The following is a 17855-nucleotide window of genomic DNA, read 5'->3' as shown; positions in this document are numbered from 1 at the left end:
ACATTTTTCTCAAGCTCTGATTCAAAAATGCCTTTTTAAAAAGATTTATTTATTTGAGAGAGAGAGAGAGAGCACAAGCAGTGGAGGGTGGGCAGAGGGAGAAGCAGACTCCCCACTGAGCAGGGAACTAAATGCAGGGCTGGATCTCAGGACCCTGGGATTATGACCTGAGCAAAGGCAAATGCTTAACTGACTGAGCCACCCAGGCGCCTCTCAAAAATATTTTTAAAAACTGCTTTATACAAGTAAAAAAAAGTCAGGAAGTGCCAAGTTAAAGTCTCCACAATACCCCTAACTCACACATGTTGCAGGGATTGTATAAATTAAGCTTGAATCTTTATCACCTAACTTGTGATTGAAAATATTATATGAATCCAGTGTTGGGGAGTTGTTCTTATGACATTCTATGACATCCAATGTTTCTATTAAAATGTAATCTGTTACTTCAACATTCAAATTAAAAACAAAATTCTAGGATTCACAGCATTAAAGTTAATCTTACAATTATTGCCCCTTTGTCCAGCACAAAAAATGTAGACAATTTTTTTCAAATGTCACTCTAATGTTGCTCCTAGGTAACTGCTTAATTAAAAGTGGGTGTTTTGAGTCCCTTACGTAAAAGGATCTTTCTTCCTATCTCTAAAATAAATTTTTGAAGAGTCAGATTTTTATGCTCCTGCAGCGTTTTACCATTTCATTTCAATCTTCTTTAAAATATACAGTATTTGACCTATCTTCTCCAGCGAGCATAAAACATTTCAAAGTTCCAACATTGCATTTATTATTATAGAATAAAAAGATAGTTGAATATGTGCTTTTCCTTTTTATATAAACAAAGCCACTTTCAAACATCTTCTATCCCAAATTTATCTTTAATGAACATAAAAAGTATTTTGTTAATAAAAAAATTCCTAATAATAGCTTACAGAAGAAAATACTAGCTTGTTTTTTAATGCTTCATGTTTGACATTTAATAAAAGCTTATAAATTTGAAAATATACCTTTTTACCTATGAAATTGAAAAAGATTTTCAAAATATATACCAGCCTAGGTCCATGACATGGTAGTAAATTTCATATTCTCAAACATTACTGGTGAGAATACAATTGCTTCAAATTTCTGGGAAGCAATTTGACAATCTTTATCAAGAGTTTCAGGATTATTTACAAAAACCAATCCAGAAATATTCACGAGAGTTATGTTATTTGTTGTGCTTTTAGAATGGAGAAATATTAAAAGCTGTCTGCTATTTCTAATATACAATTGGATAAACAAATTACAGTACAATCACATATTTTAGTATTATGTAGCCATTAAGAATCATATTTCCGGAGAATATTTAATAGGTAAATTCTCATACTGTAATTTTTGTAAATGAAAAATGCATGACAGCATGCTGAAAATAAATTATGGTCCAAAGGCCTTTTTAATGTTGTTTGCAAAAAACGGCTGTGATAAGTGGGTTTCCTATCAACTACTCTTCAAGTAGCATCCTCCCCTCTGACTCAGCCTGGCCATAAAACTTACTTTGGCCAATTAGGAATCAGCTAATGTGAAGCAAGCAGAGGCTTAACAAGCACCCACATGTGGGAGTACTCCTGCATGCTGTCTTCTGGAGCCCTGAGACCACCATGTAAAGAAGCCTGGGATAACCCACAGGAAAGGGGAAAGCCATGGGAAACAGACAAGCCCTCCCCGCCTGAGGCCCCCTAGACTGACCAACTAACCAGTCAACTGCCAAACAGCAAAGTTACTCAAGATCAGCCACCACCAGCCAAACTACCAGGTGACCACTTCAGCTCAGAACAGAAATACAGCCAGCTAACCTACAGAATTGTGAACTAAATTACTGTTTCTTTTCTTTTCTTTTCTTTTCTTTTCTTTTCTTTTCTTTTCTTTTCAGCCATTAGAGTTTGGATTTGGGTGGTTACAAAGCAAAAACTTTATATAGATAGTAAGATGACTACAGACTGATCTTTTCCTTTAAAGCCTTCCAAGTTTTCTAAATTCAGTAAAGTCAGTGTGAATTGTTTTTTAGAGGAGAAGATCATCTTATTTTATAATAAGAAAAATAAATACAAAACAATAAAAATAGCTAAAGAGGGGGGCCTGGTTGGCTTAGCTGATAGAACATGCAACTCTTGATCTTGGGGTTGTGAGTTCAAACTCCACATTAGATGCACAGATTACCTAAAAACAAAATATTTTTTAAAAATAGCTAGAGAAAACTTAAGAAAAATGAATTGTATTCTTCATGTGCGCCCTTCAGTTATCAGCTTTCCCTGTAGAAAGAGTTGAGTAGTATCATGTCTGGGAATGTTTTTTATGAAACTGCTACCCATTTCTTTTTGGTTGCATTTCAGTGACTCTGGTTTTATCATAGCTCATCTCTGTGGTTTCAGTGTCCTTTCCCTACGCCTCTTGCTTCATAGTAACTAGTTTCAAAGCAGTCAATAGCACACAAACTAGAAGTCATCATTTAAAAGTCATTATACTAATCATTAGTCAGGGACAGACCAACTTATTTTCTCTAACACTAGCATTGCTATCATACTAGCATTGAACTATATTTTCAAGAAAACACTAGCAGGGAACCAACTATCATTTTTATCATTCATCATATACTCAGTGTAGATTTTATAGTAATTGAATTTAACTCATGATAACAGCCAAATATTCATCGTGTATTATATGTCCTGTGTGATATGTATGTTAAAAGAAGACACAGTCTTTATAAGAGTGAGTGGTGGGAAAATGTTTGCTTAAAGAAAAAAATCTTTACCTTTAGAGGACTAAATGTTTATCAAAAACTCACAGGTAAATTCAGCATTTATTTGGCAGATATAGTTCAATAAAATATCAAAAGATGATTGGTAAAAGGTCATGCATAATACTAGGAGACTAATGTATACGGGAAAAGGAAGAAGTTAATGGGGAAAAATACATGAAAACAATAACAACATTGTGCTCATCATCTTAATTGGTTCAAATTTTATGTATCAACTTGAATGGGCCACAGGTGCCCAGATTAAACACCGTTTCTGGGTGAAATTAGCATTTGAATCAGCAGACTGGGTAGACTGCCCTCCCCAGTGTGGGTGAACATCATCCAATCCATTGAGGTCCTGAATAGAACAAAAGGTAGAAGAAAGAATAATTCATCCCTTTCCTTGCCTCACTGAGTAAACTGAGACATCTCGTCTCATCTTCCTCTGCCCTTGGACTGGGAGTTATATAACTGACTCCCCTGCTTCTCAGGCCTTCAGTCTCAGACTGAATTACACCACCTTTCCTGGGTCCCCAGCCTGTGGAGGGCAGATCACAGGACTTAGCCACTGTAACTGCATGAGCCAATCCCTCATAATAAATCTATTATACATATATCTCTACACTACTAGTTCTGTTTCCCTGGAGGACGTCAACTAATACAGTGAAATCTTATGTTCTGTGATCACTTCCTATAAACTATGCCCCAGGTATACACATTGTTCACCTCCACTGCCTACCCCACATCCCCACCCTAATACATAAAACTTTAGTAAGAGTCTCCTGAAACTTACCAGGAATTGCTATCAAAGAATTTTTTTTAATATGCAATTGGATAAAATGGCTTCCTTCTGCACCAAGGTGAGGTGAGGATCCAGATGCAGAAGCCAGATGGACAGGTAACCTCTGAATTGAACTCCACAGTGGATGACCTACCAGCCCCACACGCCCAATAAGCTAATCAAAGGTACTAGCACAGACCAACCTAAAACCCAGCCAAGTTCCCAATCTGGTCTCCGTTTTGCCTCAGGGACACAGTGGAACTAAGGCTGTCCCTCCCCTGACTCATTAATCCAAACAGGGAAAAATTAAAAACAATAAAACTGAGAAAAATATCTAGGGAGGAGGGGACCAGAGGCGAAGTTTGGAAGTAAATAAAATTTGCTTTTGGCACTTACTCTTCCTATGCCTCACTCTGTGACATCCCCACACCCAAAATACACATACTCTCCAGCTCTACATCCTGCCACTCAGGCCGAGTGACTTTTTATTCTACTTTAACCTCCCTTCTCCATCCACGACTACCAGATACTTTGACCCTTTAGTGCTTGGTGCCTGCAAAATGACCTGCCTACATTAGATTTTGTGCTTTTCTAGAAAATTGATTTTTCCCATATTGTTCCCGAATACCCTTGCTCTTGTCCCCTTTCCTTTAGGGCAGTTTTAAGCTGCTGCCAGATAACCAAAAGCCTCCACGTAGTTGTTGGCTTGCTACATACTAAAACCCAAAAGAGTAGCATCCATGTCCTTAGACTAATAATGAGCCAAAAATTAAGTTCTCTCTTCTCTTCTCTGAAGAATGACCAAGACTCTCTCATTGTTTGAATATTCTTAGAATCCAGATCCAGACATTACACGTTGGGAACTGCAACATTTATTCACAGGGGTTCTAGTACCATCTAACTCAGCAGTGGGAAGGGGAAATGAAGTAATGTTCATCTTTTCTTTTTTTTAAAGATTTTATTTATTTATTCATGAGAGACAGAGAGGACAGAGAGAGAGACAGAGAGAGAGAGAGAGAGAGGCAGAGACACAGGCAGAGGGAGAAGCAGCTCCCTTCAGGGAGCCCGATGTGGGACTCAATCCCAGGACCTTAGGATCATGACCTGACCAAGTGCAGATGTTCAACCACTGAGCCACCCAGGTGTCCTGAGTAATGCTCATCTTCATGGCATCCCTTTTTCAATATCCATATAGCATCCCTATAAAGTAGGTGGCTCTTTTGAAGATGGACAAACAGAAAACTTGAGAAACCAAATTTTCAGACTCCTAGGAAGTTTAAATAGCAGTAATGGGATTTGAAACCCAACTATTTCCCCTAAAGCCAATACTAATCCAATTCTCTCATCTTAAAGTTTAAAAAGGGATGGCCTAAATATAAGAAACTGTCTTAGACATGGCTTAATTTTAAGGATGTGTTGAATGTGTTTTCAAATACTGGCAGTTACAATATTTAAATTGTCAAAAACAAACAAACAAAAAAGAAGGCTTACAAAACTATCAGAACCAAGGAGCCAAGACTAAAACCCAGTTCTTTTCAGGTCTGCTCTACTTCTTAAGTTAGAAATATGCTAATTATTTTTAGTTTTTTATGTTGATGTATACTTACTTGTGGAAAGTGCTGCAAATAGATTGGTGGAGTGACTGGATGATTTATGCTTCGATAATTTGACTTCATGTCATTAAACATCCATAGGAACTTTTATTTGGCAAACTTTATTGCACTGGAATCTACCCTTCAAGGATGTTCAGCCTGCATAATTTGGTAATCATACCACATAGCCATTTGGTAAGAACTTTAAAAGTCCTTGGGAACATGGCATCAAAAAGCACTACTCGAGATATTGCGATCATGTGGCTGGCTATCTGGAATGGTGATAAATTAACTTCTTAGTCTCTGACAGAATGAGGGTATACAGTTCTGCCCACTGGGGAAACATTGTTATTGTGTCTGTTCTTTTCTCAACAGCATGGGAATGCTCCTTAACAGCTCCTTGAGCCCTTGTGAGAGATGGCATTTGTTCTGCTCTATCCCAGACCACAAGGAAGGAAGCCATCTTCATGTGTTGTTTACTCCCCAGCCTCCCCATAACCCATGCTGGATTGTTCCTTCATCACCCACAAGAACACGTTGCTCACGCGCAGCCCTTCCCTGCTCAAGTTTGCATTGCCTCGTAAAGTCCAATCCTCTCTAACTGCATCATGCCACGCATTATAAATCACATTTGCATCCCATTTGAAACCTAAACCACAATAGACACTAAAGAACAAAAGGAACCACAAGCCCAGCTTTTTTTGACAAAACTCCCACACATCGATAATTGAAAGCACATAAATCTATACACTGACGAGGTCCAAAACTCCTGCCATGCTGCCTGTCTCACCACTTCATCCACTTTCAGTGCTACCACCAAATCCCCTGGAAAAGTATTAAGGGCAAGAAGAGACTAACAAAAACTTTCTGGGGAGCAATAGAAATGAAAACAAATAACATGGACTCTTGACAAATTGTGCCACTAGAGTCTGCAGTTAGCCACCATTGAGACCTGTCTGGTTGACTGAAGGCACAGAAATCTCATTGTTAGAATAACTGTATTTAAGTTGGTTCTAAAACCATCAGCTAGTTACTAAGAGGTTAAGGTACATCTTTGGGTAAATAAGGCTTATTTAAGAAGTCCAAATTATTTTCAGAACTATGAAAAAATGATTTTGCCCCTAGCTTATATAAACAGCTCCCATGAACTGTGTGGGGTTTTCTGCATGTGTTTAATTATCCATCAAAATTCCATAGTTCTAAACTAGACCAAATTCCTTTACAATATGGTTCCTAAATTTAATTACCATTTAAGGTGCAAATCTAACGGAAAGTGAAAGGCCTTTTATTATGATGCAAAGCAGCTGATTCAGATTTGCTGCTGGAAATAATTTTGTCTGTTCTGCATACAAAGGTATATCATACATCCAATGGGCTCTCTACTTTAGGATGACAGAAATAGCCCCTTAATAACCAAGAAAACTAACATTATTTCCCTTTAAAAAAAAAATCAATGAGAAAGTAGACCTGATCCTTGCAGAACATCTTCCTCCAGGGAACAACATGACCGTTACCACAGACCAACTTCTGCATCTTGAATTGTGAGAAACAGCTTAAATGGATAATGGTTTGATACTGGCTGAATGAGTATCTGGCTTGAAACAGTCTGGCAGCAAAAGCAGGATTTTAATTAGATTATCAGAGAGCTATTTGTTAAATTTTGGAATGCTGATAAATTTTTAAAAGCCCTTCTAATCTGGAGATAATTACCTTCAATCATTAAACTTGTTCTTGACTAAGAATCTGAAAATGAGCCTGCTAAGCCTTCAGCAAAATAGTAAGCCCAATAAAACACTGAAAATAACACTGCCAAGCTACCAGGAAACTCATACTGCTACTCCTCCTAGAATCAGCACAACTGGTGGAAATTAAACTAATGCTCAAAAAGAGACCAATGCATCTTGAATGAATTGTGACCTTGGGCAAGTTTTTGAGTCCTGCCTCAGAAAAATCAAAAGAAAAATTTATATTTGGATAAATCTTTGAAAAGTGCCTGTAGAACAGAACTTTTTATGCTCCAAAGTGACAGAGGTGACATAAAAAAAAAAGGTGGGGGGGGGGGGATACACTGATTTAACTCCTCAGCATAGATTTTAGATTATTTGAGAAACCAGTCACAAAGATAAGGGCCAAATATATGTGGTAAGATTGATAACCATCATTATACCTGATTGGTGATTTTAAGACATTTTGCTTATAACTTTTCCACTATCAGCTCTAACTTTAGCTAGCAGGGAAATCATTCAACTGATCATTGAAAGTGATACTGATACCTCCATTGTCTCAAAAGCAAAAGATGGCACTACTGAACACTGTTACATGGTAATGGCCATTTAAGATTTTCTTTATTACATACACAATGCCTCTCTTTCTGGTATCTTGATAAGAATTATTACTATTGGCCTAACAGTCATTATCATAGGTAAAAGGCAAGTGTTACTAATTATCTTATTACATAGTAAGAGAGGCCAGGTATAAAAAAGAATCTGACTTTTCCAAGGTTTCCTACTAAGGTTAGTGGTAAAATTTAATGAAAGCCACATTTTGCCAATATCTAAACTAATCTGTGTTTGGAACTAGTGGATACTGTTTTAACTCAGACCATCAACAGGCCATTTAGTAACTTGTCACTAAAATTATTTGCCGCCAGAAATAGTTTGTGCAGGCTCAATGGCCTAGGCACACATTTATTCTACAAACTGAGCACTTACCATGTGCCAGGCATTGTGTTTAAGCACTGAGAATACAATGGATGAAATAGAAAAACACATGTACCTGTGCTCTTACAGTTTCGTTTTAGCGCAAGAGATGGACACAAAGCAACTAATAAAGTAATTCCACACTGTTCTAAGTATTATGGAAGGGACCAAATCTCAACTGAGGAGCAACAGCTTTCTAGGAGGCCTTGTGGGTTGTCAAATAATTTAAGGGGCTACCAGCACTTAGTAAGGGGATTAAGGGTATTACAACAAGATTTGTATGGGAGTGCAGGGGTAGAAGTTCCACAGAACAAAAACCTGTCCCATCCAAAGAGCCACAGTGCTCCACTGAGAAACAATATGCCTGGATGAATCGTCTAACATTGTTGCCATCACATTTAAATATTTCTATGGGCAGATTATTGAACTGGGTCATAAAAAGGAAATAGAAGAAAAATAAAAATGCTATCTGCTCCCAGTGAACTTGGTCTGAGTTAAATTATGTAAATATATAATACCTGGAGTAGAAGACAGGTCAACAAATGCAGAGCTGTACCACAATAATACTAAAGCATGTGCTAGTATAGAACAGCTTGACGAGAGTTTGAGAAAGAGGGAAAATCAAGCCAAAGTTTAAAAGAGGGCATGGACTGGCATATCTGAGGAGAGAGGTGCTTTCCTAAGCAAAGGGATAGACATGTAAAAACACACATCAAGTCCAGCCCTTAGTTAACCTAACAGGAGTGTGGTAACTGTCTGTAAACACAAACTAAATCCAACACAACACACAAACACTGGGCTTTTTTTGGATATACATTCCCCTAATTTTGTACCTAAGTTTTCTGATATACTAAGGTAACCTCTATTTCCAAAGTACCTGATATATTTGTTTCCATTTTTCCTCATTTTTAAATGTTCTGCAGTTATCTTTGATTCTGCTTGTTTAAAGTCATGAAGGCTAGTTAACAGACTTTATTAACTTTCATATAAATGGTCGCCAGGCCAGTTTATACACACATCTTCTGCAATAGATTTCATTTGCAAATGACCACAGGAGGCAAGTTCTTTCACAGTCATTAAAATTCTTGGGCAGTCTAAGAAACAAAAATTAAGATTTTTTTTCTTCTTTTCCAAGGGCTGACAGTAAAATAAGAAATCATTGATACTGGAAGAGGATTATTCAGACAACAAAAAAGCATTTTTGTGAAATGTTACAAATATCTCTCCCTTTCATGGTCAAATTCTCAGAGCTTTTACATTGAGTCTTTCCTGTGGTTAGCCAGTGAAATCCTCTACTGGATAGGATATGCCACATTTCAGTTCACACAATAGGACATGGAGCACTGGCCAAAAGAATGGGGTTTGGAAGTCTCCCATTATGTGGTCAATCAATGGTTTATGGAAGGAGAATTCAAAGGTATTTAAATTACATGTAACACAGATGCTTTAAACCACTAAGATTGCTTAGCAAGCCACACGCACAAAAAAGATATGTTTGTTACAAACCAGTTTAGAAGTGGATCTGAAAATAATGATACTATACTAAGATTCTTAAGTAAACATTTACTTAAGTTTTATAAGGAACTAAGCCAAAATGTTTGTGCTTATGTATTTGAGGATGGTCAGGTTCTCTAGGATTTGCTGGGATTTATTACATCTTTTACTTAATTTTTTGAAGATTTTTTTGAGGGAAACTTTGTATCTAGAGTAATAGAAAAGTGAATGAACTTTAAAGAATATATTAAATATTGTCTGGGAGCAAGCTGATGTGAAAAATAAGAAAACCTAAAGGAAGTGGAGGCAAGATGGGCTTTTAAAATGTAACCATTCAGTCACTGGCTTGCTGCCAATTCAAAACCTGGAAAGACATCTTGAAACCTTTAAATACCATAATTTTCAGCTGTAAGGAATTCTCTCCATGTTATCAATGTACTGGAAAAAAAAAAGGTATTCTTTTATAGATTTCCAGATCCAAGGTTAAAATGCATTTTAGGAGATGTTTATTTGAAAGTATTTTTCTGCTTTCCTATACAGTCCATTTCAAGTAAGAGGAGGTCAAATGGAGTTCAGATGAGATTGCACCATTAAACTGTAAGAATGGGGCAAACCCTAAACTTCTCCATCAAGGTGACAAAAGGTGACTTATACAGAGCTATTTTTCATAAGAAATTTATTAGTTTTATTTCACTTGTAACTCTTTAAATATCTCAATTGTCCACTAACCAAATTAAAAAACATTGAATTTAAAATGCTTTTGACTTAAAGAATTTTGACTCAACATCATTTCCATAGCCAAAAGGATTTTTGGTCGTATAGAAGAAGAAGGAGGTCATAAATATTGAAAACCTTGAATATATTTATTCTGCAAGGACAATGTATTCAGCTTAAAGTGATGCCAAGACAGGGTCTTGCTTAGCCAGGAATTCATAAAATCAAAATTCTGTTCCTTTTTTTTTAAATCTTAAATAACTTAAGATAAATTCTTAAATCTTAAATAATCTTAAATGACCCATTCTCTTTATTGTAGCTTAACTAATGAATTAATAATTGCAACTATAGCTAGCACTGCTACCAATAGGTAGCAGCTCATAATAGATTCCAGGGTAAGGATCTCAGGACAAAATGACTAGCTAGAAGATAAATAGGAATCGGGACAAAGAATGGGCATGACAGAGGGCTAGATTTGGATAAGGTTTAAATGATGGAGCTGGACATCTGAAACCAGGTGAACAGTTCGAAAGGGAGGTGCATCAGTACTAATCAGACAAGCATGAGTCCTTGGAACGTGAAATGACCAGAGACAAGGACTCATCAAAACAAAAAGGATGTCAGGAACCCTCAACATCAAGAACAAATTTAGTGGTGTAGAGTATATGGAACTGTCTAGCAACATGCAAACTACTCCTCACACATCCTATGCAACAAACTGGCAATCCCATTGGTTCTACCTTCAAAATATATTCAGAATTGGCTACTACTTACCACATTCACCTGGCCCAAGCATCTATCATATCTTGCCTCGATTTTTAACTTTATCCCCTATAATGTAATCCTAATGCAGAAGCTAAAAATCTCTCTAAAATAAACGTCAGCTTAAAATCACTCCTCTGCTCAAAACTCTACATTGGCTCCCCATCTTACACAGCATAAAACCCAAAGTCCTATTGTAGCTGATAAGATTCTATGTGATTGTGTCCCTTGCTCATTAGCTCTCTGAAACAATCTTTTTCACTGTCTTCTGATCACTTTATTCCAGGCACTGGCCTCCCAACTGGTTCTAGCATGCTCCCACAGTAGGCTTTTCTCGAGCTGTTCCTTCTGCTTGCCATACTCTCTCCTCAGATAACCTCTTGACTAGCCCCTCATCTTTTCAAAGTCTTTGCTCAAAACTTACTATCCCAACAAGGGCTACTGAAAAATTCTCCCTTCTCTCCCCACCCAGAGGCTCCTAATCTCCCTAATTTTTCTTCTGTCCAAAGCACTTATCTTCTAACCTGCATTACAACTAGCATATTAATCATGTTTCTAGTTAATTTTCTATGTCTCCTCACCAGAAGGTAAGCACAAGGGCAGGAATCTTTAGTTTATTAACTGACTTGTCCCAAATACTTAGAACAGCATCTAGCACAGGAAAGCTTAGTGATTATTTGTTCACTCCCAAACAAAATAGTTTTTTACATAGAAATTTTTAAGTAATTTATTACCTTAACATTTTAACTAAGTTTTATAATTACCCATCATGAAAATGTCTTTTCCCAATTCAGTATGGTATTTAAGATTCTAGATAAGAGTGTGTTCTTTTCAAGAAAATCCTTCTAGCTACTGAATGAACGTCTTCCTAAACTTGTTTGACTGAGTCATACTCATTTTCTCTTTGGAATTCTTATTAAGCATTTGTAATGGTGACAACTAACATTTGTCTAGCAATTTATGGCTTTGTAACACTTTTTATGCACATGAACTCATTTTATTCAATAAAGAGAAATCACTATTGCCAAAAATTTTTTAGTTTTTTGGTTTAAACAAAATATATATTATATTTGAAGTACATATTTAGAGATTATAAACACATAAGTTTTATTATTCATCAATTCATGGTTATTTAGAGAATGTGACATGGTAACAGTTGCCCACACTTAACATATGCTTCTATTTATATTATTTTGTAAAATATTTGTAGGGTTAAATCACCAGAGCAAATAATACCATAGCTATAAGTAGGTTAATTTTCCTTGCTCAACTGAAAATATGTTCAGTCTTAGCACTAAGAGATTACTATTTCTACATTCTACTTATTTTACACTTGATTAAATATCATGTGCATGTGGTTGTACATATTCCTAAGTCATTTAAACATTTCATCACAAATGCACACCTAATTAAATTTCCATCTCAAAAAAGATACACTGAGTAACAGTTCTGACAATGTATATGAACCATAAAACAAATATTAATTTCTAAATGAACCTTTGATGAAAAGGTTTATACCTCCAGGGAGATATAAACCCTTAAACAACTTTTAAGAAACTATATAGGCAGTAGGAAGAGTTGATGAAGTTACGAATGAAGCTACACATGCTCTTTTGTCTACCTTTGGTTAAATCTTTTAGGCAGCTGGCTAGCCTCAGCCATTTACCCTCAATAGAATTAATAAGCTATAGCTATTCCAGACAACCACAAAAGTCAACCCTACTAAGATACCTTTTTTCCCTATTTAAACATGAGATTCATAGAAGAAATCACAAACAATTTAATGTTTTCTCAAAGGTATTTAGCTCTGAAGTTTTTTGTTGTTGCTCATTTCAAATGAAAACCTGAAAGGAAATAGAGTTTTAAAAAAAAGCATTTAAAGAAACTTCCTATCTCTGTAGTAGTCAGAGAAATGCAAAACAAAATAGAAGGGTTTTCAGGAATAAAAGGTATTCAAATTGGCACCTCTTCATAGATGACATGATACTGTACATAGGAAACCCAAAATACTCCACCCCAAGATTGCTAGAAATCATAAAGCAATTCAGCAGTGTGGCAGGATACAAAATCAATGCCCAGAAATCAGTGGCATTTCTATACACTAACAATGAGACTGAAGAAAGAGAAATTAAGGAATCAATGCCATTTACATTTGCACCCCAAACCATAAGATACCTAGGAATAAACCTAACCAAAGAGGTAAAGGATCTATACCCTAAAAACTACGGAACACTTCTGAAAGAAACTGAGGAAGACACAAAGAGATGGAAAAATATTCCATGCTCAAGGATTGGAAGAATTAATATTGTGAAAATGTCAAAGCCACCCAGGACAATTTACACATTCAATGCAATCCCTATCAAAATACCATGGACTTTCTTCAGAGAGTTGGAGCTAATAATCTTAAGATTTGTGTGGAATCACAAAAGACCCCGAATATCCAAGGGAATATTGAAAAAGAAAACCAGAGCCAGGGGCATCACAATGCTGGATTTTAAGTTGTGCTACAAAGCTGATCATCAAGAATCAAGACAGTGTGGTACTGGCACAAAAACAGACACATAGATCAATGGAACAGAATAGACAACCCAGAAATGGGCCCTCAACTCTATGGTCAACTAATATTCGACAAAGCAGGAAAGACTCTCCAAGGAAAAAGAACAGTCTCTTCAATAAATGGTGCTGGGAAAATTGGACAGCCACGTGCAGAAGAATGAAACTAGACCATTCTCTTGCACCATACACAAAGATAAACTCAAAATAGATGAAAGATCTAAATGTGAGACAAGATTCCATCAAAATCCTAGAGGAGAACACAGGCAACACCCTTTTTGAACTCAGCCACAGTAACTTCTTGCAAGATACATCCACGAAGGCAAAAGAAACAAAAGCAAAAATGAACTATTGGGACTTCATCAAGATAAGAAGCTTTTGCGCAGCAAAGGATACAGTCAACAAAACTAAAAGACAACCTACAGAATGGGAGAAGATATTTGCAAACGACATATCAGATAAAGGGCTAGTTTCCAAAATCTATAAAGAACTTCTTAAACTCAACACCAAAGAAACAAACAATCCAATCATGAAATGGGCAAAAGACATGAAGAGAAATCTCACAGAGGAAGACATGGACATGGCCAACATGCACATGAGAAAATGCTCTGCATCCCTTGCCATCAGGGAAATACAAATCAAAACCACAATGAGATACCACCTCACACCAGTGAGAATGGGGAAAATTAACAAGATAGGAAACAACACATGTTGGAGAGGATGTGGAGAAAGGGGAACCCTCTTGCACTGTAGGTGGGAATGTGACCTGGTGCAGCCACTCTGGAAAACTGTGTGGAGGTTCCTCAAAGAGTTAAAAATAGATCTGCCCTACAACCCAGCAATTGCACTGTTGGGGATTTACTCCAAAGATACAGATGCAATGAAACGCCGGGACACCTGCACCCCGATGTTTCTAGCAGCAATGTCCACAAGAGCCAAACAGTGGAAGGAGCCTCGGTGTCCATCGAAAGATGAATGGATAAAGAAGATGTGGTCTATGTATACAATGGAATATTACTCAGCCATTAGAAAGGACAAATACCCACCATTTTCTTCGACGTGGATGGAACTGGAGGGTATTATACTGAGTGAAGTAAGTCAATCAGAGAAAGACAAACATTATATGGTCTCATTCATTCGGGGAATATAAAAAGTAGTGAAAGGGAATAAAGGGGAAGGGAGAGAAAATGAGTGGGAAATATCAGAGAGGGTGACGGAACATGAGAGACTCCTAACTCTAGGAAATGAACAAGGGGTAGTGGAAGGGGTGGTGGGTGGAGGGACAGGGTGACTGGGTGATGGGCACTGAGGGGGGCACTTGATGGGATGAGCACTGGGTGTTGTACTATATATTGGCAAATCGAACTCCAATAAAAAAAATTACCAAAAAAAGGAGAAGTGTTTTCAATTAAGTGATAATACCCAGGGTTAATCAGGTAGGCAAACTTTAGATTGCTGGTAGAAATCGAAATTGCTATAAGCCAATTTGTAATATATACCAAGGCTTCATGTGTATAACTCCAATGTAGAGGATTTATTTTGAAACAATCTGGAATGCAACAAAAAACATATCTTCTCAAAAATGTTTACTACATTAATTGCAGTGGCAAAATGATCAGCAAACTACAGTCCAATATAGATTACTTAAGTATATTAAGGTATATTAGAATGTTATATGGCCATTTAGCTTAATGTTTATGGAGTTTTGCATAACTTGATAGAGATAGGACTATTAGGAAACACAGCAACAAACTAAGGCTTATAATCCCCCCTAACAGAAAATGATAATCCAAAACAAAATTTCAAGGGAAAAAAATCATAATACTAAAGAATTGTGTCAACTATGTATTTTACCCTTTTGAAGTGATTTTGTTCCATATCTAGCACAAATTAAACCAAACTGGCATTCTCAAAGAATATAATGTAGTATTTCAGAAAATATGCAAAAGGAAACGTGTTGAATCTCAATATGCTCCAATTTATAGCAAGAAAGCCTATGTGAACAGCAAAAAAAAAAAACACATAGCATATTTAGAAGAGAAAACAGCGTCAAAATGCCCTAGATTTCTTTGATCCCAGCACCTGAATAGCTGTTCTGGCTTCTCCTACAGGAAACTCAGCCCCTAATCTGAAAATGTGTGTCTGAAGGCCAGGGAAAAGACAGAAGAGGGTGGAAAGAGTCTACTTAGACCCACTGACACATGCCAACAATATCAAGTTACATCAAGAGAAAAAGTACCTCTGTCTCACCACTCAAAACCACAATGGTGGTGAAATTTTCCCTAACTTTGGTAATATTACCATGATAAACTCATCTCAAAAATGAAAAGCAATTACAAATCTCTAATGAAAACATCACTGTTTCCTTAAACCACTGCTTGAATTTAATGAAGTTTGTCCATACTACAGTGGTTTCAACATTTCTCCTGTGATGCATACATTTGGTCAGATAAATGACCATACTGATAGTTTTAAACCTATATCACCAATGCTCTAGGTTGAGTTCTAAAGGGGAGAAATCTGAAGAATACCTACAAGCAGGGCCAGGTATGTAATTTGCAGAGCCCAATGCAAAAGGGAAAATGTGGGGCTATGTTCAAAAAGCAAGAGAAAAGTGCCATTAGAGGTACTAAAATATAAAACATTTTCTATTCTTCAATGCTCTCTCTCTCTCTCAAACTGTATCATGGTGTTTGGGGTTCTTTTTTTTGGGGGGGGGTACTTAGTTTCATGCTCTCTGGAGCTCAAGTATATTATCTATGCTAGCTCAGACCCTCACAGGCCCCTGGGGAACTCACTCCATGCCTCCTGATGCATGGTCTATTTACTGCAGGATTTCCCTGCTCTGCCAGCTGCCCAGTCTACATGTTGTGCCCCAGCCTACCGTGGGGAAGTCAATATCCTTCCAGACTTGCCATCCCAACCCATTGCAGGTAGTGATTCAAAGTGATTGTAATTTCCACATGGAGATGCAACTAGGTATATGATTAGAGTTGGTCAAGAAATTCACCCCAGTGAATGGCTCCCCAAACATGAAGCTGCTAGTTTGATCAGGGTCAGGCACTTCCATTCCCCAGGCCCGGAAGCCACACATTACACACCATCTGACTTTGGACGGACACTGACCTTTACAGAGTGGGGAGCAGGTAACCAAGACAGGAAAGCCCAGATGTATGTGCTTTATGGTCCCACTGGACTTAACTTATAAAACACAAATTCAGAGACAAAATTAAGAATATTATGATGACAATTGTAGAGCATTAAACTTCTCTGAACATGAGACTATGGCACTGGCCACAAGCCCACAAAGTTAGTCCTACCCGTAGGAATAGTCCAGGGAGCCAATGAAAAGCCAATACAAGATCTTGGAGAAAGTAGCAAGCTGAGGAATGCTTTCCTCAAAGACCAAAAAAAAAAAAAAAATGTAGGAACTATTAGGAGGAAGGAAGGAAAGGAAAGGAAAGGAAAGGAAAGGAAAGGAAAGGAAAGGAAAGGAAAGGAAAGGAAAGGAGGGAAAGAAAGAAAGAAAATAAAAAGAAAAGAGGAAGAAGGAATATGCAAAAGTTACACTTGGCCCTATGTTGAACTATCTTTCCCCCTAGAAAAAGGGAAAAAATGTTAGATCACAACTGCATGGAACTGTTAAAACTAGATCAGAGATGAGAAAGAGCAATAAACTAAAATGTCAAACATTTAAGTGAATGAGTTATGCAAGAACAAATTTTTTAAAGTCTTTAGAAAATAACCTAGGAAAAGAAACCTAGAAAACTGAATAAGTATCATAGATTCAAAGAAAACAGACTGCAGAAAAAGGGTACACATAGATTAAATAGATGTCTATATGGAAAATACTCAGTGGAACTGAAACATGTAGCTAGTTTTTGTTGATTAGAAAATACAGACAAAATAAAATATTCAAGGATATAATAGAAGAAAGCATACCTAACCCAAAGGAAAACCAAAATGCACAAATCAAAAGGATTAATGGAATTTCTGATTCAAGATGGTTGATGGAGCTCAACTCAAGAAGGATGCCACTAACAAACAGTAGTATTAAGAACTTTTTAGATGATTTACAGATGAAACAAGATTGATGAAATAACCAAAGATAACTGGGAAAACTGAATGTTCTAAATAGAATCAAGGATGCCAAAATCATTGACAATAAGATCAAGCTACAAAGTTTTGGGTTGACAGAGCTTTTAACTAAAGGACTGTGGAAGAGTTGTACCCATGTCCCTTAGAGTAGCCCAGGCCCCTAGTTTTTCCATTGGGACAAAATCTTCTAAACAGATTTCCAAATAAAAGATGACAAGGAACTTAATGTATCTTTAAGATTTAGAAATCGGTAGTTTCTGGACATCTCAGCCATTTAATCAGTAAAAATATATTGAGTACTTAATAAATATTAGACACCATTCTAAGCCCTTGGTATGTAATATACCAAGAAAAATATATGCACCAAAATATTGTTAATTTAAAGCAAGTACATT

The sequence above is a fragment of the Vulpes lagopus genome, chromosome 3, assembly GCF_018345385.1.
Source record: "Vulpes lagopus strain Blue_001 chromosome 3, ASM1834538v1, whole genome shotgun sequence".
Taxonomy (NCBI): domain Eukaryota; kingdom Metazoa; phylum Chordata; class Mammalia; order Carnivora; family Canidae; genus Vulpes; species Vulpes lagopus.
This window is presented reverse-complemented; position numbering follows the sequence as displayed.